The sequence below is a fragment of the Acinonyx jubatus genome, chromosome A2, assembly GCF_027475565.1.
Source record: "Acinonyx jubatus isolate Ajub_Pintada_27869175 chromosome A2, VMU_Ajub_asm_v1.0, whole genome shotgun sequence".
NCBI lineage: Eukaryota > Metazoa > Chordata > Mammalia > Carnivora > Felidae > Acinonyx > Acinonyx jubatus.
The window spans coordinates 107,110,627-107,134,785 of NC_069383.1; the positions used below are offsets into that span (position 1 = coordinate 107,110,627).

Sequence of the window (24,159 nt, forward strand, 5' to 3'; positions counted from 1 at the left end):
ATTTGTAAACTGAAGCATTTATCTTTTTCTCTACATAACTCCCCTGAAATTCGAAACTCTCAATGAGTATTCTTTCTTTCATGGGAATTACACTTTTTTGCATAAATTCAATAATAATCTGTTCATCATGCAACAGGTCACCATTGGAAATACTGGTTATTTTACCAAGGCTTCACTGGAATGTCATATTTGAGGATGACATTCATAAACTCAGATATGACCAGACAGCTTTAAGGAATTAGGGTTGGCTTTATAAAACATGGAGCCATAATGCCCCTTGGAAATGTTGGCCTGGTGCCTTGCTTGCTGAGTTCCCAGCAGCCTCAACAGGTAGGTAAAGACGGCCACTTCCTGGCAGGTGCAGGAAACTCAGGATATCTTGGGGACCTCACAAAGAGGAATTTGCCCAATTCTACAGGTATTGCAGGCCTGTCTGATGGCAAGTATTTGGCTTGGCTCCTGGCCTGGATAGGCTACTAAAAATTCAACCCAGAGATTGGTTATAAAAAGCTCCAACAAAGAAAATTTACAAGATCCTCATGACCAATCGCTATTCTTGCTGAGCTTATGTAAATAATTAGGTCAGATTTGTCAAGACTGGATTTGTTCTACAGATGCATTGGTCTCTATTTAGCTATCTCTGGAAAGGGAGGGGGGGTGTGTGTCTTTAGAGAACAACTGTTTCAACAATGCACCGTTAAGAATGTTAAATTCTAGTCATGATCACCTTTAAATGTTTGGTTTTTGCCTAAACAACTTGAGGTAAACGTCAGAAAATTGTCAAACTATTTCATGTATAGGAAATTTTCTGTGCTTGTTATTCTATGGGGATAAAAATAACACCCCATAGGCATATGATTATTTACACAACTGGAAAACAGGATGGATCCCTAAATATGCAAATCATATCTTCCCTAAACCTGATCTGACAGTTACCAGAAATCCACCCTTTCCAAAACTTGGAGATAGACTTTACAGACATACAACCAAATAGAGGATTGAGTTTCAGGTATCACCCCCCACGGGTCCATCACTCCAGAGCTAAGAAGGACAACTCAGAAGAACCCACAACCTGGCAAGTGATCCAGATCCAGTCAACCCACTTAAACTGACCCTCAAAAGGGAAACTGGCCCTTGAGACCTCCAGCCCTGCTCCAGCCACACCCCAGAAGCTGGCTGGCCTGTGCATGGCAGAAGCTTGAGGAATCAATGCGTGAACCTAGCCCAGGGGTTTGGATGCAACTCTGCCAGCCCTTGCCCCTTACCGGTGTCATAGCCCTGATCTTACTTCTTACCATTGGGCTGATAGAGACTGCACCAACAAGCTGGACATGGGACAAAAAGATGCATTCTGGGCCTTGCATACCTCCTCTGGATGGGAGGATTAGTAAGTATTGCCTGTATGCTAGGATAACCTCTCTCACCCTCACAACTGCCACTTACCCACTTTGCCCCCAGGATTGTTATATGACAATAAGGGGGGCAAGGGCATCCAGCGCCTTCACGTGCCTCCACAAAGATCACTACAGGGGAAAAACACGCACTGTCAGTCGCCCGGTGTCCCAAGGACTAAGTATTGGATCATAGAGATAACCCGAAATGTCAGGAACCCATGTCACAACAAGGGCCTCTATACTTGCTTGCTACACTTACCTTCCTCAAAGGGGGAATCTCAGATGGGGGAGGGGTTCAAGACAGGGCCCTTCAAACAGTTATAAAGGATAGGGGAATGCAAGCCATAAAGGCGGCCACTCCCCTGGCAGCCTACCAAGGTGTGAACTTTTCAGCCCTCAGTCAGATGCTTACCAATTCCCCACTCCAGCGTTAGGCCAACACTACTCTACAAGTCCTCCATAAAATAGATAATCACATACAAATCTGCTGGATGTGCTTGCCCCCTCAGCTGGAGGGCTTAACTTAGCCACTCCCATCCCTTTGACCTGGGAAGCTCCTGAAAATCTCAAAACCAACACCTCTGTCTTAATTGGACCCCTGGCCACTGGCATCTATTTCAAATGCCGACAATCTAATCTGTACAGTCCCTGAAGGTATGAATGGTACCTCTCTATGTGGGAGAAATATAACCTTAAAGAGGAATGCAACCCTATGTTCAACCCCTGGGGTGGTCCATCTGTGTTCTAAATCGGCCTACTGATGCCTAGAGCCCAACTGGACTCAGCTTTATTATTCCATCTTCCCAACCCCAGAAGTATCTGTATACACTGAAGATCAGCTCTTAACAGCCTGTAGCCCCAAGTACTGGGCTAAATGGGCAGTCCTGCTACCCGTTCTGATAGGCACAGGAATTGCGACAGGAATAGGAACTGGAAGAGGGGGCATAGGTTCATCCATAGGACTATACCATAGACTATCTGAAGAGCTAAGTGAAGACATCGAATGGGTGGCAGATTCTCTGGTAACCTTACAGAGCCAAATAAACTCTCTGGTGGCACTGACCCTCCAAAACAGGCGAGCCCTTGACCTCCTTACTTCAGAAAAAGGAGGGACTTGCATCTTTCCGGGGGAGGGATGTTGCTATCACGTAAACCAGTCAGGAATAGTTACAACAAAGGTTAAGGAGCTCAAGGAAAGAATTCAACATAGGCCACAGGAAACTATCAATCAATGGAAAGGATGGGACCTCACGGATTGGGCATCCTGGCTTCCTGCCCTGGTGGGGCCCCTCCTCTCCATAATTTTACTTGGATCCATTGGCCCCTGTATACTGAATGCTGTGGTACGTTTTATTGAAAACACTGTTGCTCGCCAAACGACTGCACGTATCTCAGTCTTCCGAGAGCACCAACCTGTAAAACTGAAAGATGATGCCTACTAAAAGTTTTTTAAAGGGCACCAAAGGGGGGAATGTTGGACAAGTGAATAAAGTATGCCAAAGATGGCTGACGGAGCTAAAACAGACTCCGGTCTCTAGCTTCGAGACCCCCTCCTCTTGGTTCTTCTTCCTTTGTTTGCTGTGTGCGCCAAAACCCCCACCCACAGATATGGAAGCTGACAACTATAAATTACCCTCCCCACTTGCATTCGGTGCTCAGATCTTTGGAGAGACAGTCTCCTCTGAACCCCGCTGGTGTTAAATAAATCTCCAATGCACCAAGATCTCCGAGTGCCGCTTGGTTTTTCTGCCAGTGTTCCAGCCTGGTTCCGTAACACACTTGGTTCCCTGATCAGGAAACCCAACCACGCTGGCCCATTGTTGCCACCTGTTTGGGAGAACGGCGAGGCGGTGACAAAGCGAGGGATTGCAAGGGAGAAGGTGTGCCCTGCCTGGATTTCGGCAGTCTCCTTCTCGGTTGCCTCGGGCTGGCCCCGCTCCCTTGTTCCCGCTGGACTCAAAGACAACTGGTAGGTGAGGACATGGACCCAACATCGGAACCAGTAAGGCTGGGGCCCCAAAGAAGTCAGGCCCACCCAAGTGCCTGGAAGAGGGACGTGATCAATCTCCGGAGGCCTTAATAGGTCTCACAGGTAGAAAATTTTGTGGGAGGCAATGTAATAGACTCTGGTGTGTGTGTGTGTGTGTATGTGTGTGTGTGTGTGTGTGAGAAAGAGAGAGAGAGAGAGACAGAGAAGGAGAATGAGTGGCTTGGCCAGGCTTGCCAGCCGAGTTCGAGTTTGTGGCTCCATGGACAGGCACCCTTAAGGTCCCCAAAAGTCTACGGAGTCTGAATGGGCTCTCCTGTGTCATGGTGAGAGTATAAGGTCTGGGGCAGTATTGGATCAGATTCTGATCACAAGTCACAAAGCTGAGTCCGCTACAGCCAAACCTCACCTAACGTTTCCCTCAGGAACATGACCAGAGGAGTATCTGATTGGTCCTCTCAACTGAAGGTCATCTCATTTGTCTGTGTTTGTGACACTGAACACGAGATAGGAATTAATAATGGGATCAAAACAGAGTAAGCCTCTGCTTTTAGAGGTCATGCTCAAAAATTTTAAAAAGGGATTTTCAGGTGATTATGGGGTGAAAATGACACCCAGGAAGTTAAGGACCTTTTGTGAACTAGAATGGCCCATATTCAATGTAGGATGGCCCCCAGAAGGGACATTAGATGCTCAAATGGTGCAGTGGGTCGGGCTAATAGTCACTGGGAACCCAGGCCACTCTGATCAGTTTCCATACATCGACTCCTTGGCTTGAAATTGCCCCAAACCCCCCGCCTTGGGTGCGATTCATCGTTAGCAAATAGAACCAGGCACAGGTTTTAGCCACTTTATCCGGAGGCTCACCCAGGGAGCCAACGAAGCAACCTGCCACTCCTCTAAGATTCAAAGGAGACACAAAGGAAGATATTGTCTTTCCACCTCCTTATGACTCATCAAGCTCCCTCCCTGCTCCCCCTGAGCCTGAAACTCCTCCCCCATCTGTCTTTCCACTGAGGCCACTGGCTGCTCTCGCTGCTGCTGCCAAAGTCGCTGCCAAGCAATGGGCGCCACCGCTGCTGCTGCTGCCGCTGCCGCCACCACAGTCGGCGCCACCCATCTCCCTGCCCCTCTCACACCCGGAGAATCCTCCCCAACAGGGGCCAGCAGCCAAACTCTGCCCCAGACCAGACCTAATGCTCTCCAAATGCCTGTAAGGGAGATGAGAGAGCCTGAAAGACAGAATGAGGACGGAACCATCCAGCCAGCCATTCCATGATGTATTATCAGCCTTTCTCTACAACCGACGTCCTCAATTGGAAACACAACACTCCATCATACTCTGAAAAGCCTCAAGCAATGGCTGACTTGGAGTCCCTCTTCCAGACCCGCCAACGGACTTGGGAATATTGTCACAGTTACTCCGTACTCTGTTTAATACAGAAGAAAGAAGAAAGAAGAAGAAAGAAGAAGGAGGACGAGGAGGAAGAGGAGGAAGAGGAGGAGGAGGAGGAGGGAAACACAACACTACCTAGAAGATCACTCACCGCCGGGGATCAATGACCCTGCTGTCTGGGCTCAAGCTGCCATGCGTGAAGAACACCCAACATGGGATTTCACCACAGAAGAGGGACAGGTTCACATCTGATGATACCAGGAAGCCCTCCTTTGGGGAGTCCTAGTTGGAGCCAAAAAGCCCATGAACATGACTCAAACATCAAACCCAGTCACACAGCACCCTGGGGAGTCTCCCAGAGACTACTATGAAAGATTATGTAAAGCATGCCATGTATACACCCCATTTGACCCCAAGGCACCAGAAAGTCAACAGCTGGTAAATACCTCCTTTGGGGCACAGGCTTCCCCAGATATCAGAAGAAAACTCCAGAAGTTGGAGGGCTTTGCCGGGATGAATATCACTCAGTTGATAGAGGTCGCCAATAAGGTTTTCATGAACAGAGAAGTCACAGCTGAAAGAGAAGCAGAGAGAAGACTAAGAAGCCACCCTTCTCGCAGCAGAACGAAAAGGAACAGACGCTGCGAAGGTGGGAAGACCCCAACCACCAAAAGGGCGGAAGCCCAGAGCCCCCTTAGCAAGGGACCGATGTGCATACTGCAAAGAGAAGGGACACTAGGAGAATGAATGTCCGAATCAGAAGGGACCCTCAAAACCCAGCCAATATTGGGAGGAACCTCGAGGTGAGAACCTCGTTGGTCTGGCCAGGGTAGAATCGGACTGAGGGGGCCGGGCTCTTTCTCTCTTGGCCCCCATGAGCCCACGGTCGAAATGAAGGTAGGGGGCCGAACAATAACTTTCATGGTTGACCCTGGGGCTGAACACTCCGTTGTTACTTCCCCTGTGGCACTCTTAAGCCAAAAGGCAGCAGCCATACTTGGGGCTACTGGGACACGGGTGATACAGCAGCTCTTCTGTCAAGCTCGACAATGTGGACTTGGGGGGTCACAAGGTCTGGCATGAGTTCCTCTACTTACCTGACTGCTCAAGTCCTCTCCTGGGCCAGGATCTGCTCTCCACACTTGGGGCCCAGATGACTTTTGAACCCACTGGATGCACTCACCTCCAATTAAACCCAAGGCAGAAGGAAACCCTGGTCTTGGCGATTACCCTGCCAAGCGAAGAAGAATGGAGACTATTCTAAAACCCAGGCCTTATTCTGTAACCCCTCAGAATTCAGGCTCACATTCCCCTCCGTATGGGTTGAAGATAACCCACCTGGACTAGCTTGGAATCGGGCCCCCATCATTGGTGACCTGATCCCTGGAGCCCAACCTCAGAGACAAAGGCAGTACCCCCTCCCACTCAAGACTAGAATGGGTTATACAAGAGCACCTGACCAAGCTCAGAGAAGCAGGTATTCGAATTGAGTGCCAGTTGGCTTGGAATACCCTGCTCTTGCCAGTCAAGAAGCCAGGAGGAGGAGACCGACCAGTACAGGATCTGAGGGCCATTAACAAAGTGACTGTTTCCTTACACCCAGTGGTTCCGAACCCATATACTCTCCTCAGCCAAATTCCGGGGTCAGCCACATGGTTTACATGCCTCGACCTGAAGGATGCTTTCTTCTGCCTCCACCTGGCTCCTCAAAGTCAACCATTGTTTGCCTTTCAGTGGACTGAGCCCGTTACAGGGTGCCAGATGCAGCTGACCTGGATAGACACAACTTCCCCAAGGTTTCAAGAACTCGCCCACTCTTTTTGGGGAAGCACTAGCTGCAGACCTCGCCAACGTTCTGAGGGAAACCACAGGGTGTGTCCTCCTCCAATACATAGACCACCTCCTCCTTGCCAGCAACACTCAAGACAACTGTATGAAAGGTACCAAGGCCCTCCTGCAGCTCCTATCCTACTTGGGGTACCGGGCCTCTTGGAAAAAGGCACAGATTTGTCAGCAGCAGGTCCGCTACTTAGGCTTCCTCCTCACAAAAGGAAAAAGAGAACCAGGACTGGAAAGGAAGGACGTTATCACCACACCACCACAGCCCCAAACAAAACTAGGCTTGCATGAATTTTTAGGGGCCGCGGGGTTCTGTCGCATTTGGATCCCTGCATCCTCAGCCATAGCGAGGCCCCTCTATGACCTGTTGGGAGGGCCAGACCGGGAGCCCCTTGCATGGACTGAGGAAGCAAGGACCACTTTCACAGAAATAAAGTTGGCTCTGGGATGAGCCCCAGCCCTGAGTTTGCCTGACACAGAAAGGCCCTTTATCCTCTTCGTGCATGAAAAGGAATAAACATCCCTTGGAGTGCTCACTCAGGGCATGGGGCCTTGGCAATGGCCAGTAGCCTACCTGTCAAAAAAACTTGATCCCGTGGCTGCAGGATGGCCACCGTGTCTCAGACCGCTGGCAGCCACAGTCCTGCTCATCAAGGAGGCAGACAAACTCACACTGGGACAAACACTTAATGTTAAGGTTCCACACGCGGTCGTGTCCCTCACAAGCACTCAAGGATATCGTTTCCTCTCCAATTCTCAGCTGACACAATACCAAGGCCTTCTCTATGAAAACCCAGGGGTCACTCTTGAAACAGTAAGAACATCAACCTGGCCACCTTCCTTCCCACGGAGGAGAGAGAACCCGACCATGACTGTTCCAAAGTAGTGGATGAAGTCTACACCAGCCGCTCGGACCTCCAAGACCAGGTTATAACAAGCCCAGAGATCACCTGTTCAGCGATGGGAGCAGCTATTTACAAGAGGGCAGCCGAAGAGCAGGATATGCGGTAACCACAACCACCGACGTTCTGGAAGCCAAGGCCTTGCCGGAAGGATGGTCAGCACAACAAGCTGAACTGTACGCCTTAACCCGGTTCCTCATCCTTAGCAAAGGTAAACAAGTTAACATCTACACTGATTTCCATGAAGCTGATGCCTTCGCTACTGTGCAGGTGCATGGGGCCGGCTATAAGGAAAGAGGCCTCCTCACCGCTGCAGGGAAAATGATCCAGAGCAAGGAAGAAATACTAAAGCTTCTTGAGGCCACCCGGCTGCCAGACAAGGTAGCCATCCTACACCATAAGGGACATCAGAAAGGAGACAACCCCATAACTCAAGGAAGTCACCCAGCTGACAAAACAGCCTGAGCGGCCACCTGTGGTGACCCGGGTGAAGCTCTTGCCTACACTATGACTCTTGCACCCCAGAGGGAAGCCTCCCCTCCCCTGTATACCAAAGAAGAAATAAGTTGGGCCTCGACAGAAGGGGGCACACTAAGCAAAGACGGATGGTGGGTCATGCCAAATGGACACATCTTTGTCCCCTTTGTTTTCTGTGGGAAATCACCTAGTGAAGGAACATCACCAACTCACACACCTAGGAAAAACTGCACTAGAGGCCCTCCTCCAAAAGAACAACTCTGTCAGCCAGCTGCCAGCATTATGCCGAGCTGTCAGTGAACAAGGTGGAACGTGTGCCAAAAACAATGCTTCGTCTGTCCCCACGGCCCCTGCCTGGCACGTGATGGATAGGGGCCAGCCCTTTCAAAGACTTAGAGGTGGACTTTACTGACATACAACCAAATAAAGGTTTCAGGTACCTTCTTGTAATAATCTGCACATATTTGGGATGGGTTGAAGCATTCCAGACCAGAATGGAAGGAAGTCACAAGGTGGCCAAAGCTCTTCTACAGGAGATTGTGCCTTGGTTTGGTCTACCCTTAACCATACACAGTGATAATGGGCCTGCATTTGTGGCAGACATTATACAAACCCTAACAAAATCCCTCAATGTTACCTGGAAACTGTGCACTGCTTACCAACCCCAGAGCTCAGGGAAAGTAGAGCGGATGAATCGCACCCTGGCTAAGTTCCACCAAGAGATTAGTCTCCCATGGCCAGATTTACTACCGCTGGCCCTCCTGTGTGCCAGGTTTTTCTGCCAGCGTTCTAGTCTGGTTCCATACAGATTCACTAGGGCATGAGAGACTCAAGGACTTGAGACTTGCCCACTGTGGTGTCCCCCCCACCCCTCCTGCATGTGACTTTAGCTCCTGCTCCTTTTCATCCCTTCTCCTCTTTCCTGATAAAGTTTAGTCCATCCTGCACAGAAGAGCTGCTATCAAGTATGATGCCCTGCTCTCATTTCCGAAAATGGCCACACTGGTGCTGACCCCTACACCATCTACAGGAACTCTGACACATCTACAGGAACTCTGACAAATACCTTTCCCCTAAAGCCCTTAAAACATTCTGCCCACCTCCCCCTTGTTAAAAGGCTCTTCTGGAGCTTTCCTGTGTTCAGCACTCTACAATAAAGTCTAGGTTAATTGTGCTGGGACTGATTTTGTTTCTCCTGGGGCTGCTAGTGTGTGCATGTCAAGAAGCCTTTGACTGCTGAGGCATCCATGTCAAAGGCAGCCAGCTCCTAGCAAACCAACCCCACAAGGTCACCCACACCCATAAAGCTCCCCTTTTAGCAAGTCCTGGGTAATCTAGATCACTGACTGCTTGAGTGACTCTGCTTCTCCCTTCCCTTATCCTACTTCTTGTTCTCATGTTTTAAGCCATCTGATAATCAGTGAACCCATGAAACCCTAATTATCTCATCCCAACAAATGCAGAGCCCCAGGCCCATGCATCCTCCCTCCCTCTCCACCTGAGACTATACTGTGTGGCTGTGTGGCCCTCGGACATGCCATGGACCTGCCAGGACCTGTGAGTAATAAATCTTGTTCTCCAAAGTTCCCTGATGATTTTGCTGAGGCTCTTCCTACAATATAACAAGAACCACAAGGGCTGATCCAGCTTCAACAATGGCTCCAGGAGGGGAACCCGCTGGGGAATCATCACAAGTAGTATAGGCCCAGCGGGCATTCCTGGCCTGTAGCATCACTGTGGAAAGGCTGAGATGCCTTTTTCCAGCTTAGGGTTGTCAGATTTCGCAGGTAAAATGGGACATACTTATGCTGAAAAGTGAGTCACTGTTTCTCTCAAATTCTGTGTTTTATCTGGCAGCCCTTCCCAGGTTTCCATGCATGCCTCATTTTGTCCTACTCCACAGGTGTCCTGTCTCTTTTCCTGGTATGTCTTCTTCCTCTGATCTCTAACGCTGACACTCCAGACTCTCCTCACTTGTTTTCTGTCTACAGCCTGTGTGTGGACCTCCCCCAGTCCCATAGCCTGAAGTAACAATGATATGCTGCTACTACCTCCCAATCACATCTCCCAGCTTGGCCCTCAGCCCAGGATCCAGACACAGAGAGCCAACTTCCCACTCAGTGGTCTGAAAGGCATCTCAGGCACCTTGGTCTAACACAGAGCTCCCAGTATCCTCATTCCACCTCTCAATCTCATCCTTCCCATGAAAGGCATCACAGCCACCCAGCCAGTCAACACAAGAGGTGCGGATATAAACAGAAAGGGCTTGGGGTACAGAAGGTATGGATGTAATCCTCTGGACTTTATATGTATGTCTATATTGTTCAGAATTCTTTCCAATGGATGTGCACTATTTAAAAAAAAGAAAAAAAACACCTTTATTTTTTAGAGCAGACTTAGGTTCACAGAGAAATTGAGAGGAATGTACACAGAGTTCCCATATACCCCTGCCCCCAACATCCCACATGAGACAGGAGCATGTTACAACTGATGAACCCACACTGGCACATCATGATCACCCCAAGTCCAGTTTACAGTAGGGGTCACTCCTGTGTTGTATAGTCGATGGGTTTGGGCAAATGTAGAATGACATGCATCCATCATTATATCACACACAGTAGTTACACTCCCCTAAAAATCCTCTGTGCTCCACCTATTCATCCCTCTCCTCTTTTGGTGCATGAATGATTTATCATCCATTCAACAAATGTTTTCTTCCTTCCTTTTATGCAAGGAGTTTTCTAGGCACCAAGAATGCAGTGGAAAGCAAGACAGATAAAGTCCTGCTCTCAGGAAATTTTGTATTCTAGAGGCAGAGACAGAAATAAACAAGAGAACAAGTAAGTGAACAAGATAAATTAAATACTGTGAATTGACAGGGACTATCCTGGGAAAGTGTAGGGTAGGGTGTGGATGGAGGATCAAAGACTCAAGAAGAGAGGGTGACATTTTAATGAACCCTAAGTATAAAAAAATTTCCCTTGTGCAGGGGTGCCTGGCTGGCTCAGTCATAAAAGCATCCAGCTCATGATCTCGGGGTTGCAAGTTTGAGCCCCACACTGGGTGTGGTGATTACTAAAAAATACATAAATAAAACTTAAAAAAAAAAGCCAACTGTGCAAAGATCTAGGAAAGGAACCCTGCAAGCAGACAACAGTGAGTACAGAGGCACTGAGGTAGGGCAAATTTGGTGCTTCCAAGGAAGGAAAGGTAAAGAGGCCAACAAGTCTGGGGTATGTAGATACAAGAGGATGGCAGGAAAGGAGGACAAGGCAGCCGGTCACGTAAGGTCTTACAGGCAGAGCAAGGAGTACATGCTTCTTCCTCAGAGTGACTGTTTATGTTTTCAAAAGACAACTCTGTTGCTTCCCCCACTAAGAAGGGATCAGGGCCCCTGAGTGACCCCAGATCACCCCCGTGAAGCCAAAGATACACCCCAGCAATCCACAGAACATTGAGAAATGATAAATCACTGTCTGTTTAAGTCCCTAGGTTTGGCAGTACTTTGTTATGCATCAAAAGATAACTGACAATGTTCCAGCTCTGTGATTTCATTTACAGTTTAGCTGCCCTCCTCTGGGGGTGAGAGATGGTGCTGAGCTGAGGACTGCCAATGTGGGAGAAAAATCTTAGCTGCCTGTGACACTATGTACTTCAAAGATAGTTGGGTACAGAGCATCAAACCGCTGGAAGTCCATGTGAACTCTACCTTAAAACAAGATGTATTTTCTGGCTCTGACACTTCTAAAAGTAGTCCAAAGCAACAACATGTCCCCCTAGCCTGGGGGCCATGTATCTCTGCACTCAGATTTTCATGTCTAATACTCAAAACAGGACTCTTGGAGGACAATGAATCCCATAACTTGGGGCAGGAGAAAAGATGAGACGGCTCTGGAACCCTCTGGGGTTGCTAGAAAATAAGATGCTTTCAAAGGTGTCAGAGGAGGGACTAAAATGACAAAGGAACAAAATTGTAAACAGACTACCACTGTCAATCGGTGACAACTTCAGCATCTAATAATAATATAGTATAGTTACCACTTCACAAGTTGAGTCTGCAAAGGAGCATGAGTTCATTATGATATCAAAACAGAAAAGTTAAATTATTACAAAATGTATAAAGCCAATAATGAACAAAATAAATCAGCAGACAAAATCATTCACTAATTAAAGTCAGCAAAGGATGAGATACAGCCTACCAGAGAATCCTTCCTTTGTTGACTTTAGTCAGCTGCTTTTGACAACTTAATCACAACTGCTTCACTTCAGGAAGACTCATGCATGTAAACAGGAAGGAGGGGAAAAGTCAAGACAGCACTGGGAAAAGCAGGAACCAGAGGAAGGGCAGGAGAAATCACCCATCACCACAGTCACAGGATAACCAGGGAGTGGGAAGTCTCACCGGCTGAAGGGCACAGATCAGACAAGATAACCAATTAAAAAGAGGCCCAATGGGGAGGCTGGGTGGCTCAGTATGCTAAGTGTCTGACTTCAGCTCAAGTCATGGTCTCACAGCTATGAGTTCAAGCCTCAGGTCGGGCTGTGTGCTGAAGGCTCGGAGCCTGGAGACTGCTTCACATTCTGTGTCTCCCTCCCTCTTTGCCCCTCCCCTGCTCGTGCTCCATCTGTCTCTCTCTCTCAAAAATAAACATTAAAAAAAGAGGCCCAAAAGCGTTCACAAACACTAGACAATTAGAGAAGCATGAACCACAAAGCTTCGTTCTCTCCTCCCAAAATGAGTAAAACCCTCTGGATGACTCACTCATGGCAGTGGGATTCAGACAGAATACAAATGAGTTTCCAAATACGCCAAGAAACCAGGTAGGCACCAGGAGGCAAGTGCCAGCAGCCGAGCTAAACTGAAGGGTTCCCTGACTGCTAAGAAAGAGGCCTCCTCTCAAGGTGTAGGGCAGAGCTATGGGGACCACACAGAACAGTTCCAGAAGAAACTTGTGTGAGGGAAGCACACTGAAGAATGCCCTCTAAACTCATCAAATGTGCACCAGAGGCCCAGTGTGGTCAGCACCCAGCACGCATTCCCACCTACCCTGTGCCCCTTACAGTGTGGGGCCTCCGTGATCCCCCAGCAGGGACCTCACAACCCTGTGGATGGTAGTCAAGGGCACTCAGCTTCCTTGGGAACATGGGGGTGTGTCAGAAGGAGAATGTGTTCAGATGTCATTTGCATCGACAGAAATGAGTACAGATGAACACACCAGGTCCTGAAGGACAGGCCTGCTGGTGAAGGCGGCCTTTGTCGGGAGAGTGGGCTGTGGACGCAGGAAAACCCTGTCCTGTAGCCTCCAGGGGGAGACCTGGGGGGGGGGGGTGGCACTGACTCCAGGGCAGAGGTTCCCACCCAGCCTTTCCCCCAGAGGACACAATATGGAGGCAGTGCCCCAGGACAGGCCCCCACAACAAAGAACTACCCTGCCAAGGTGTCAGAGTGTGGAGTGAGAGCCCTGCACAGCCCGTGTGCTTGGAGCCCCTTCCTCGGGCGCAGGCCTTGAGAAGGGCTGGGCAGGGGGACCTGGGCCCACCTGGCTGCCAGTCACAGGAATCTGTAAGGTCATTGCTCTTGCAGATGCCTCCTGGGGAGTCTGTACCCATCAGACTGAGGAGGACACTGATGCGGAGCCTCCCCATGAGTCAGGGAGAAGCTGGCCTTGAATCTAGGGCCTTTGGGCACCCTGGGGCCAACACATCAGGTCTGAGACCTGGTCACCAGTACCTCATACAAACTAGTGCTCACCCCAAGGCAAGAGACAAGGCCAGTCCTAACTCTTCACTGCACAGCCAAAATGCTGGAACCGATCAGCTCCACTCAGCTGCCCACTACCTGCTGTGAGGCCAAACTACCTCTGGACTTTACAGGAGACCTGGTTCAGTGGGAGCACCCTGGAGCCTACCTTGAGGGTCTGAATCCCAGCTCTTCCTCTTCCTAGATACTGGTCCTTGGAAAAGTGAAATTTCTGTGCCTCGTCTGTTAAATGGGGACAAGAGCACCAACTTCACAAGGCTGTGAAGATTAAATGTAATAATGCACTTGCATCACAGGACACATGGCTGGTTCTCCCACTTCAAATCCCTCAAAGCTCTAATGTTTCAGACCAGTGCCTCTTAAATTATAGCTGCATCAGAATCAGCTGGAATACCCACCTGGGTAGTTTCTGATAAGTAGGTGGGGGGACAGCAGGCCTAGTAAGCCAAGATACTGGCTATGCGGGAGAGAGAGCCTCAGAAATACCTGAAGACTTGCCCAACCCTCAGTCTGGATTCCCCTCCCCTCTGCCCCCCCCCCCCCCTCCCCCGGACACCAAACCAGGTTTGTCTCCCTCCATCCCAGGTCCCGGATGACGGACCCTGGGCCCTTACCTGGATACCTCCCCAGGCGCCCCCTCTGCCCGAGGCCCCTCTGGGACCACTTTCTCTTTCCCCTTCCCGTTTTCCCTTACTTTCGCCCATTTGCAGGCCCCTGGCGTCCCACCGGACTCCCCCAGCTCTGGGTTCACGTCCTCTTCTGCGTTGCCCAGGCCCCGGACTTTCCAGGTGTGCCCCACCGCGTCCCGAGGTCCCCCTCCAAAGGCCCTGGGTTTACTCCCTCTACTGCTCATCCCCCACTCTGCGCCCCAACCCCAGCGCTTCCCCAGGGCCGGGCCTCCTCAGTGTGACATCTCCACACACCCAGACAGCCCCCTTTGGACTCCATCGCCGCTTTACCCCAGACTTCCCGCACCCCTGCCCAGGCCCGCTTGGGGCGCAGCGCCACGCTTACCCGATCCCCTCCCGGGCAGCAGCGTGCAGGAGGCGAGCAGAAGGCGCGCGGGCCAAGAGGAGGGCTCGATGAGGAAACAGGGAACGCCAGATCTTCAGGCCAACTTGCCTGGAGGTTTCAGGACCCGGCGAAAGCGTGACGGGGCGGGGACTGGGCGGGGCTACCTGGAGGCGGGGCCCTGTCGCCCAGGGCCCGAGGGGAGGTGGGGAGGGGGTGTCCCCAGCTCCAAGGTCTCGCTTCTCGACCCAGAGCGCGCCAGAAGTCAGGGCCACGCAGACTCTGCCCCCGGGACCCTGGAGCTTGGCCTTTGTGGTGGGGACACGTGGAGCCAGAAGTCTTTCTGGGCTGTAAACCCGATTGTTTCCTGAGCGTGCCAAGCTCCTCTCCTCCTTTGCTGCAGTTAAATGCTCGAAACAGCCCTTAGGGGGAAGTCGTGTGCTGAGGCCTGGTTTACAAAGAAGGAAACCGAGTCTAGGGCTGTAAAACCACCCAGGAGGAAAGGGGGCTTGAGGATCCCGTCTGTAAAGGGTGTGTGAAGACTGGCCATTCTTAAGGAACAGCTGCTTCGCCTGCAGCCAGAGCTCCATCAGCTCTCCAGGACAGCGTTTTGTTCTTGTGTTTTAACTTCTTTATTATGAGAAATGTTCACTCATGCCAAAAGTAGAATAATAAAATGGTCCCACAAACCAATAGGCCAGCTTCCATCATGGTCTGCATCTTGCCCCTTTTTTCCCCCATCTATATCCCTCCCCCTACACACACACTTTTTTTTTTTCCTGGAGTAGTGTTAAAGCATTCTGGCAGACATATTTCACCTTTAAATTCTTGAGCATGTTTCTCCAATCATTAAGGTTTTTTTTTTTTTTTTTTCAAACATCCTCAATAATACCAGTATCACACCCAACAAAGTTAGCAATACCCAGTCCAGTTCTATTTTTCCTAATTGACTCAAAACAGTCTTAACTGTTGGCCTCTTCTGACCAACATCTAAAGAGGGATGAAAGATTTTGGGGGGACACAGCCTCAGGCAAAGTTCATCCTCATGGTTTTTGCAAGAAACCTGTTCATGACCACAGAGCCGGAACATCAGTGGAACCAGACGAAAGTCCAAAAGGAATGGAAACACAAGGGCATGTGAATGCTAGATATTTAACAAGATTTAGTCCTATGCTATATTATTTCAGCAAAAGACAAATCTGCATGTTAAACACAAAGATATATATATAGATATATATATATATATATATATATATATATATATATATTCTATAGGTTTACAGACACCCTGATTTTCAGCAGGTGTCCTGTCCTATATCTGGGTTGGGTACTGCCTGCACACCTCATTACCCACCTAGGCTTCCGGGGGCCAGCCATCCTCTGGCACCTCCTGCCCTCCCCAAGGAAAGAGGATTCATGTCTACTGGTAGCCAGTAATCCTGTCCTAAACTTTCCAGACAATGCTCCAGCTCCCAGTCCTTGGAATTCTGAATGGCTCCAAGCCCACTGCTAGGATATATACTCAGATCAGTGCCCCAGAGAATGAACCAGTTGTGGGGCATGACCTGTGTCTTTATACAAGAATCCAAGAATTCTACATTTGAACCTGACCTCCCAAGTTGCTATGGAAGTACATTTGTCAAGGCCAGAAAACAGAATAGACTCTATTTTACAGCTATGTTTTCCTTGCATATGTAGTTAAACATATGGTTTGTGGGGCCCCCATTTGTGTTTTTTTTAACTTTTTTTTTTTTTTTACTTTTATTTTTGAGAGACAGAGCACGAGCAGGAGAGGGGCAGAGAGAGAGGGAGACACAGAATGTAAAGCAGGCTCCAGGCTCTGAGCTGTCAGCACGGAGCCCGATGCGGGGCTTGAACCCAGGAAACTGAGCCGAAGCCAGATGCTTAACTGATCCACCCAGGTGCCCCTGTGGGCCCCCGTTTGTAATCTTGCCCTGTAAATTTTGAGGTGGGCTTATCTTGTGTCAATATACTTATGAGTATAAGAAACATTTTATTTTCTACTTACCTCTAATGCAAGAAAAATAAACCATCAAAAGCATGAGGATAAATGGCAACTAACAGTTGACTTCAGTAGTAAAGAAACCACAGGGAGAATGTAGCACTCTTGCAAAGGGGGCAGCCCCAGCCAAGTTCCAAAGGACAATTGCAATACCCGGACACAGGACCCATTCTTCAGGGCCTTGGTAAGTGGCCGGCAGTGTGCACCAAATCCTGCAAACTAGCTCATGCCCCATTCTTTCCCCCTCACTAACAGGCATCTAGAAGTGCCCAGAGTGCTGCCTTAGGAGTCCACAGGCCTGGCTGAACTTTTGGCAGTGAGTAGCTTTACAAAGAGGTACTACACCAAAACTGTAGTCCTGGGATGGAAATTTAAGATATATAGACACAAAAGACATTTGTAAATGATAAAATGTTGGCAGATATTATGGACCGAGTTGTGTTGTTCCCTACCCTGAATTTGTATATTAAAGTCCTAACTCGCAATGTGACCGTACTTGAGGATAATACCTATAAGGATGTTATAAAGGTTAAATGAGAGGCACCTGGGTGGCTCAGTCGTTTGAGCTTCCAACTTTGGCTCAGGTCATGATCTCACAATCGTGAGTTCGAGCCTCTCATCAGGCTCTGTGCTGACAAGGCAGAGACTGCTTGGGATTCTCTGTCTCCCCCTCTCTCTGCCCCTCCCCTGCTCATTCCCCCTCCCCTCTTTCAAAAGTAAATAAACATTTTTTGAAAAGTTTAAGGGGCTCTTGGGTGGCTAAGTCGGTTAAGCGGCTGACTTCAGCTCAGGTCATGATCTCATGATTCCTGACTTCGAGCCCCACATCAGGCTCTGTGCTGACAGCTTGGAGCCTGGAGCCTGCTTTGGATTCTGTGTCTAACTCTCTCTCTGCCCCTGCCCTGCTCTCTCTCTCTCTCTCAAAAATAAATAAACATTTTTTAAGTTTAAAAAAAATTTCACAAGCTGAGCTTAGGAAAGATGTGAACCTCAGTTTTCTCATCTGTAAAGTGGAGTTAATGTTAGTACCTACCTCAAAAGGTTGAGGGCGACAGGAAGCAATCCATGTAAAGTCCTCACATCTAGTGCCTCACATGTAGCAAGGGCTCAATTGATGTTTCCTGCTACTATGTTTACTGTTACCATTAATGTTCTAACAGGACAAATCACAAGCAGGGGTGATTCTAGGCACATGGATGGACCGTTGTAGCAGGCTTGGGGCACAAGGAGGGCCTTACCCTGCCCACAGCTTTCCTCATGCCTGTTCCAGTTTCCTGCTGTTGCTCTGCCACCATACCGTCCATCCTTCGTTCCCAACCAGTCCTTGTCTTCCCCAAATGGCCTTCAGCCTGGAGGCAGCAGCCCCCAGTTCAAATCCTTCCCAGCCCCCTGCTCCACTGCTGCACTGTCCCCCACAGTCTCAGAGGCCCAGATGATGGGCTGGCCAAGCCCTGACTGCCCAACTGCCCAGACTGGAGGGCCATCGCCCGGCCTCACAGACTGACCCCACAAAGACATACTATAGGTACTACAAATCACTTTGGAGTTTAGGAACCTCACCTTCTTTCCACAATCCCACCAACGCCTGTGCTGCCACTCAGCCATCCTTTCAGAGACCACACCTTGCAGCAAGGTCAGCCTCCTACCTGGTCCTGCCCTGCAGTGGTTGCCCTCTGCAATGACTCCCTTAGCCTCTGCTCAGGCTTGTCCTCCCCTGGGAAGTGTCAAGCACATGCCCCTCAGCCTCTTTCCTTGGAATCCCCCAACACCTCTTAACTATGTCATTGTGCTATATTAGGTGGGATATTTTTGCCTCTCAGACTGTGGATTCCCCAAGGGAAGAGACCCTGTTCATCTCTGAACATCTCCACTAGTACATAGTAGACACTTGCTTTAGGTTGCCCCCACTCCCAGCCCCCAGAAGTGACCTTGAGATGAGGATTCAAGTGCAAGGAGTTTATCTGGGAGCTGACCCCAGAAAACGTTGGTGGGAGAGGGGGAAGGTGAAGCAGGGAAAGGAGGGCAGCCAATGAAGTTTCATAACCAAGCAAGTTACCTCCATGGGCATCTGGAGCTCAGTCCTGCCTGGAACTCTGGGAGCCTTGGAGATATTGCCCCTGAAGGGCGTACAAATCCTAATTCCCACCCAACTTTACATGAGGACTACTTCCAGGGGACAATAGTGCCCTGGTCCTTCAGGCCTGATGGACTGTCAGGCAAGGTGGGCCAAGTGGCTCCCACAGGCAGAGAAAGCTTTCCTGGGAATTGCTGTGGGCCCACATTAAGAAGTCAGGCAGGTGTGCCCGGGGCTGGAGGTGGAACCTGAGTGGGGCAGTGGCAGGGACATCTGCAGCACTGGAAAGACATTTGCTGATTGCAGAATAAATAAAAAGGTGCAATGATGGAGGGCAAAGGGTGCCTGCCAGCCACTTACTCCAGGTGCAGATTGCCTCTGCAAATCAGTGCTGACCTCTCTATCAAGCCTGTGAGGGGAATATTTCCTACCTTTTTTATGGATGAGGAAACTGAGGTCCTAAAGAGTTCCTCCACTTGCTGGAGATCACAGCCCTGAGAGGCATAGCCAGAATTCAAACTCCATTGCAATTAAATCTAAAGATGACATTTTCCATTCCATCAACCAAGCTGCCTCTCTCACACAAGGGAACAAGGGAATGAAGGCATGAACGGATGAGTGCTTTATAAATAGGGGGAGGCTCCGATTCATCTAGTGTTCTGGGTCAAAGATGACTACTGACTGAATTAGCTGCTCTTTGGTATTAAATTTATAATCAAATTTACACAGGAAACTATAAAATTCCAAGTAAGAAATCTGTTGTCTGGTGAGGAAGATATCTTAAAATCAGGGCCTGCCCCTCACCACCCCTGCTTGGCATGCTGAATAATCCAGGGCTGGTTTAGTTGCCCTCGACCCCAGCCTGCCCACGCCCACCCAAAGGCCATTCCTGGGCTTCATGCACACATGTAAAGTGAGCTATTGTTATTGTTGGTCCTGCCAAATCCATGACCCCATGACTCAGTGACAGCAGGGTGAAGCACACGGGCCTCAAGGTGGGACAGGACTGCAGCAGTTCTCTCTGCCCTAGGCCCGGACCACCACCCTTGTGTCGAGAGCTGCCAGGAAGGAAGACAGCGCCACTACTCAAAACCCTCTTGTAATTTGCATAAACATGAACAAAAATATTTATGCTCAGTTAAGCATTCAACTCTTGATTTTGGCTCAGGTCATCATTTCATGGTTTGTGAGTTCGAGCCCCACGTTGGGCTCTACGCTGACAGCACAGAACCTGCTTGGGAGTCGCTCTCTCTTCCTCTCCCTCTGCCCCTCCCCTGTTCGTGCTCTCACTCCTCCTCTCTCAAAGTAAATTAAAAAACTTAAAAACACTGTTCATGCTATAATGGAAATAGCACCTTGCACTTTACCAGGACTTTCCAACACATGCTTACATCCATGATACCATTGAATCATTGTGACAGACCTGGGGGCAGGCAGAACAGACATTACCATTCCCATTTTCCAATGAGGAAACTGAGACTTGCCCCTAGAGAGTGTCTGGCAGTGCTGGACTTACAATGTGAGGGATGATCATGCCTCTGTTAGAAAACCTCCCTACAGCAGACCCAGGAGTCTTCTCCACCCCCAAAATGGCTTAACAGCCAGGGACGTTCTTGTCTTTGTTGAGATTCATGCAAGCAGACTTACAGTGCCCCGGTAGGGGCATGGACTCAGGTGGGCCTCAGTGAAGCTGCTGGTTTTTCCTCCGGGTAGGAATGTCACAGCAACTGGGCTCACATCCAGGCCCCTGACAGCCCGGGGACGCAGGAGGGAATAGCCCCACGAAGGAGGATAGCACACTCAGCTGCTGATACCTCAAGGGTTATAGGAACCTCAAAAACAACCCCTGGGCTACTGGGAAGAAGCCTCAGGGCCCCAGGAGGAGGGCTAATTTCACTGCATCTGCCAGTAAAAATAGTCCCACAAGTTTCGCTGACTTCACTTTGAAGAGCAGGTGGCAAAGGGGAAAAGACTAGAAGTCAGCCACTCACCAGACACAAGAGCCTAAGGAAAGCCTGCCTCCTCACCTGTAAGATGCAGACCAATGCTGGGCCACGTGTCTCTTAATCTCTACCAGTCTGGCTCAAGCTTGTTCATAGGGTGGGAGGTAGCTCCAAGCAGAGAGGGACTGAAAGCAGCATATCCTTAAAATAAAAAAAAAAAAATTAACATTTATTTATTATTGAGAGACAGAGCATGAGCATGGGAGGGGCAGAGCAAGAGGGAGACACAGAATCTGAAGCAGGCTCTGGGCTCTGAGCTGTTAACACAGAACCTGACTTGGGGCTTGAACTTACAAACTGTGTGATCATGACCTGAGCTGAAGTTGGGTGCCCAACTGACTGAGCCAGCCGGATGCCCCTAAACTCCATTTCCTGATGGAACAGCACCACATATTGAATGGTGTCCTACCTCATTCCCATTTCCCGCGGATTTCTGCTCAGTTCCCACCTTACCAGAAGGATCTTTCCTGAGCACCCTGTACAAATAGTGCCTCACCCATCCCACCCTCGCCCACAGACAGCATTTGCAATTCTCTCACTAGTGTATTTTTTCTCCATATTTTTTTCCTCCATGGTATACACTAGACTCATTTGCTTGTTGGTTTCCTCGGTTTTTGCCCACTAGAATGTACACTTCATGAGGGCAGAAACTTCCTCTTGGAAAGTGGCACATAATAGGTGCTCAATATATATTTGTGGAGTAAAGAGATACATAAGTTCTGAGCCAGCTATTGACTCAATGCCATGATAATAATAATAGTAATAGAATCAGCTGGCACTGAGCACTGACATCACACACAAGCAGGTGCTGAATAACACTTCATATTCATTGTCTTAGCCTCACAATTACCCTGGGAAGTAAGGACGGTGAAGATTGCACTCTACAGATGTGAAAAACTAAGGATTGGAGAGGTTATATACTTCTCCAAAGTCAGAGTTATTAAGTGGCAGACTGTAGATTTGAACACAGGTACATGAAAATGCCCTTTCATTGTCAGTGGAGGGGATTCTATTTTCCTTTCAGCCATCCTTGTATTCCTAGGATGCTAGAGTTTGGTTATAATGAAATTATTCTCTCTATAGAGATGAATTCAATTTATGAGCATGTTATTGCAAACATTAACTATGTCGCCATTTTTATGATTGTTCTATTCATTTGGTTTTATGCTGTCATTGTCATATTTGGACACTAGAGACATGATAGTTCTACAGAAAGAATGATAAAACTTTCATCTTTTCCTATGCACTGGAACATAGATATGAAAATTATCTATTTCTTAATAAAGAAACAACTTTCCTTGTCTGAGCTGAGAGCCTTGTTGGAGGTAGTGATTCATCCTGCCCACTGATCCTCAGTTTTCCCACTTCTGGACACATGGAGACTGAACTTCCTGTTCCCTGGGTTGGATGGGTCACTGTGGCTAGCCTGAGCCAGTTGGTAGGAGCAGAAGTGATGTGTCACTTTCAGTGGAGAGCATCTAAGTGCTGACACAGACTCACCAGGGTGTTTCCCCCTTGGCCATGGCACATGTCAATGTCTTAGACCAAGGAGCCCTGGAACAGAGTCCCTGACCATCCATGATGGACACAGAGCATAAGTAAGAAACAAGTTCATTGAGTTGTGAAGCTAGCCAATCATCAATGATACAGAAGTAACTCCTTGTTGGATCTTCCATGTTTTTCCAAAAGTGAACAAATCTGGTCAGGTTCTTTACTACCTCTTAAAAGAATTGTAGTCATGTATCTTTTTTTCCACAAGATAACCCAATGCAGTGAGAATTTAGAATGATCAGCATACAGATTTATTCATTTGGTCAATCAACATTTATTGAGCACCTATTATACATGAAGCCTGTCCTAAGCACTGGGAATAGTGAAGTAAACAAGCTGTGTGTTCTGCCTTCATTGTTTTCAGTTAGAACTCAACACTTGTTCAATGAACAAATACAAGTTTAATATAACCTAGACCTTGCAATTGATTTAATCCACTCCATGAATCATATGGAAGCTAACATTTATCTTGTCCTCACTGAGTGTTAGGCTATTTTCAAAACACTGTGAGGTTTTACAGATGAGGGTATTGAAGCCCAGAGCAAGTTCAGTAACTCACGTAAGGCCAGGATGAGACACGTTTACCAAGTCATTCATTCCTAGGTACTTATCAAATGTTTACTATGTACCAAGACTGTGTTTCCAAGTGAATTGGTCTCACATGGGTATTCTGGGCAAGACTGTTTACTAGACAGAAGGAAAGCTTTCAATGTGATACTCTTTGTAGAGAGATGCGTGTCCTCATGCCCTTAATATATTTATTGTTAAACTCCTTTACCCATTTGAAATGCAGTTTATAAGGACACTTCACTCCTTGGTCCAGCTCAGTGGACCCCACAACACTAGGGTTGTGGTTATAGTGCCTGCCAGGGACTCACTGCCCAATGCACCTTACACATTCCCTTGGGAGAAGTGGCACTTTTGGAGGATTACCAATGGATATGCATTGTGCCTAAGTTTGCACTCATATAACCAGATGTTCTCTGGAACGTTCTTTGCTCTTGCACTCTGCTCTGCCTGTATCCCCTTGGGCACACAGACCATCTCTTCTTTGGGGTTTCCCCAAGAGGAGCAAGTTCACAGGAAAGCACAGGAATAGTGAGGAATTGTTGACCTTGGAGGGAGAAGGGAAAGGAATTTCCACCACCTATTCCCTGATATATCTCAAAGACGTTTTGCCTTGGCCACCAAGGGATCACCTTCCCTGCCTTTCCCCCTGCCTGCCAAGTCTACCTCCTTCCTTCGCCACCTCATTCCTACACACACTTCAAAAATCTTCTTCCCTGTACTACATAGAGCAAGCCTGTGGCCATTTTCTGATCCTGAACATCCCCACCAGCCCCTTTTTACCTAGTCAGAACATTTTTTCTGCATGACAGAAGACACCGCCTGAAATGGCTTCTGGTGAATTCCATTTCCTCTGGTTCATCATGTTTGGATCAAGACAGATCAACAGAATGCTACAGTGGGCTCCAAGGTCTGTCCTCCTCCCCACCCCACCCCACTGTAGTTGGACGAATATGTAGTGTTTCATGCTACCAGGGGGGGTCGCTTGTGCCTCCAGTAAGTCATCATGTGCTCAGCTACCTTGGGGAAGGTCATAAGAAACAGCCATCTGCAGCGTAACGCCCTATTATAACATAGTATAAGGCAGTGGTCATCACATGAGAAAACATATTATTTTCAGGACATAAAAGATGGATTTCTTTCTGTACTCCAGAAAAACTAGTTTGTTTCTTCT

At 48.6% G+C, this 24,159-nt stretch overlaps 1 long non-coding RNA gene across 3 annotated transcripts in view; it reads right to left on the minus strand.

The window, feature by feature from the left end:
• LOC113596461 (uncharacterized) overlaps positions 1-24,159 on the minus strand; it is a 42,501-nt gene extending 18,342 nt beyond the window's left edge. The window contains exons 1-3 of one of the 3 annotated variants that reach the window (XR_008296965.1): positions 20,892-24,159; positions 5,875-6,008; positions 5,224-5,351 (exon numbers count right to left, since the gene is read on the minus strand). This is a non-coding gene — a long non-coding RNA (uncharacterized LOC113596461). Of the gene's footprint in view, positions 1-5,223; positions 5,352-5,874; positions 9,007-14,770; positions 14,899-20,891 lie in introns of those variants that run through there. The other 2 variants (XR_003417203.2, XR_008296964.1) reach the window with 2 other exon arrangements.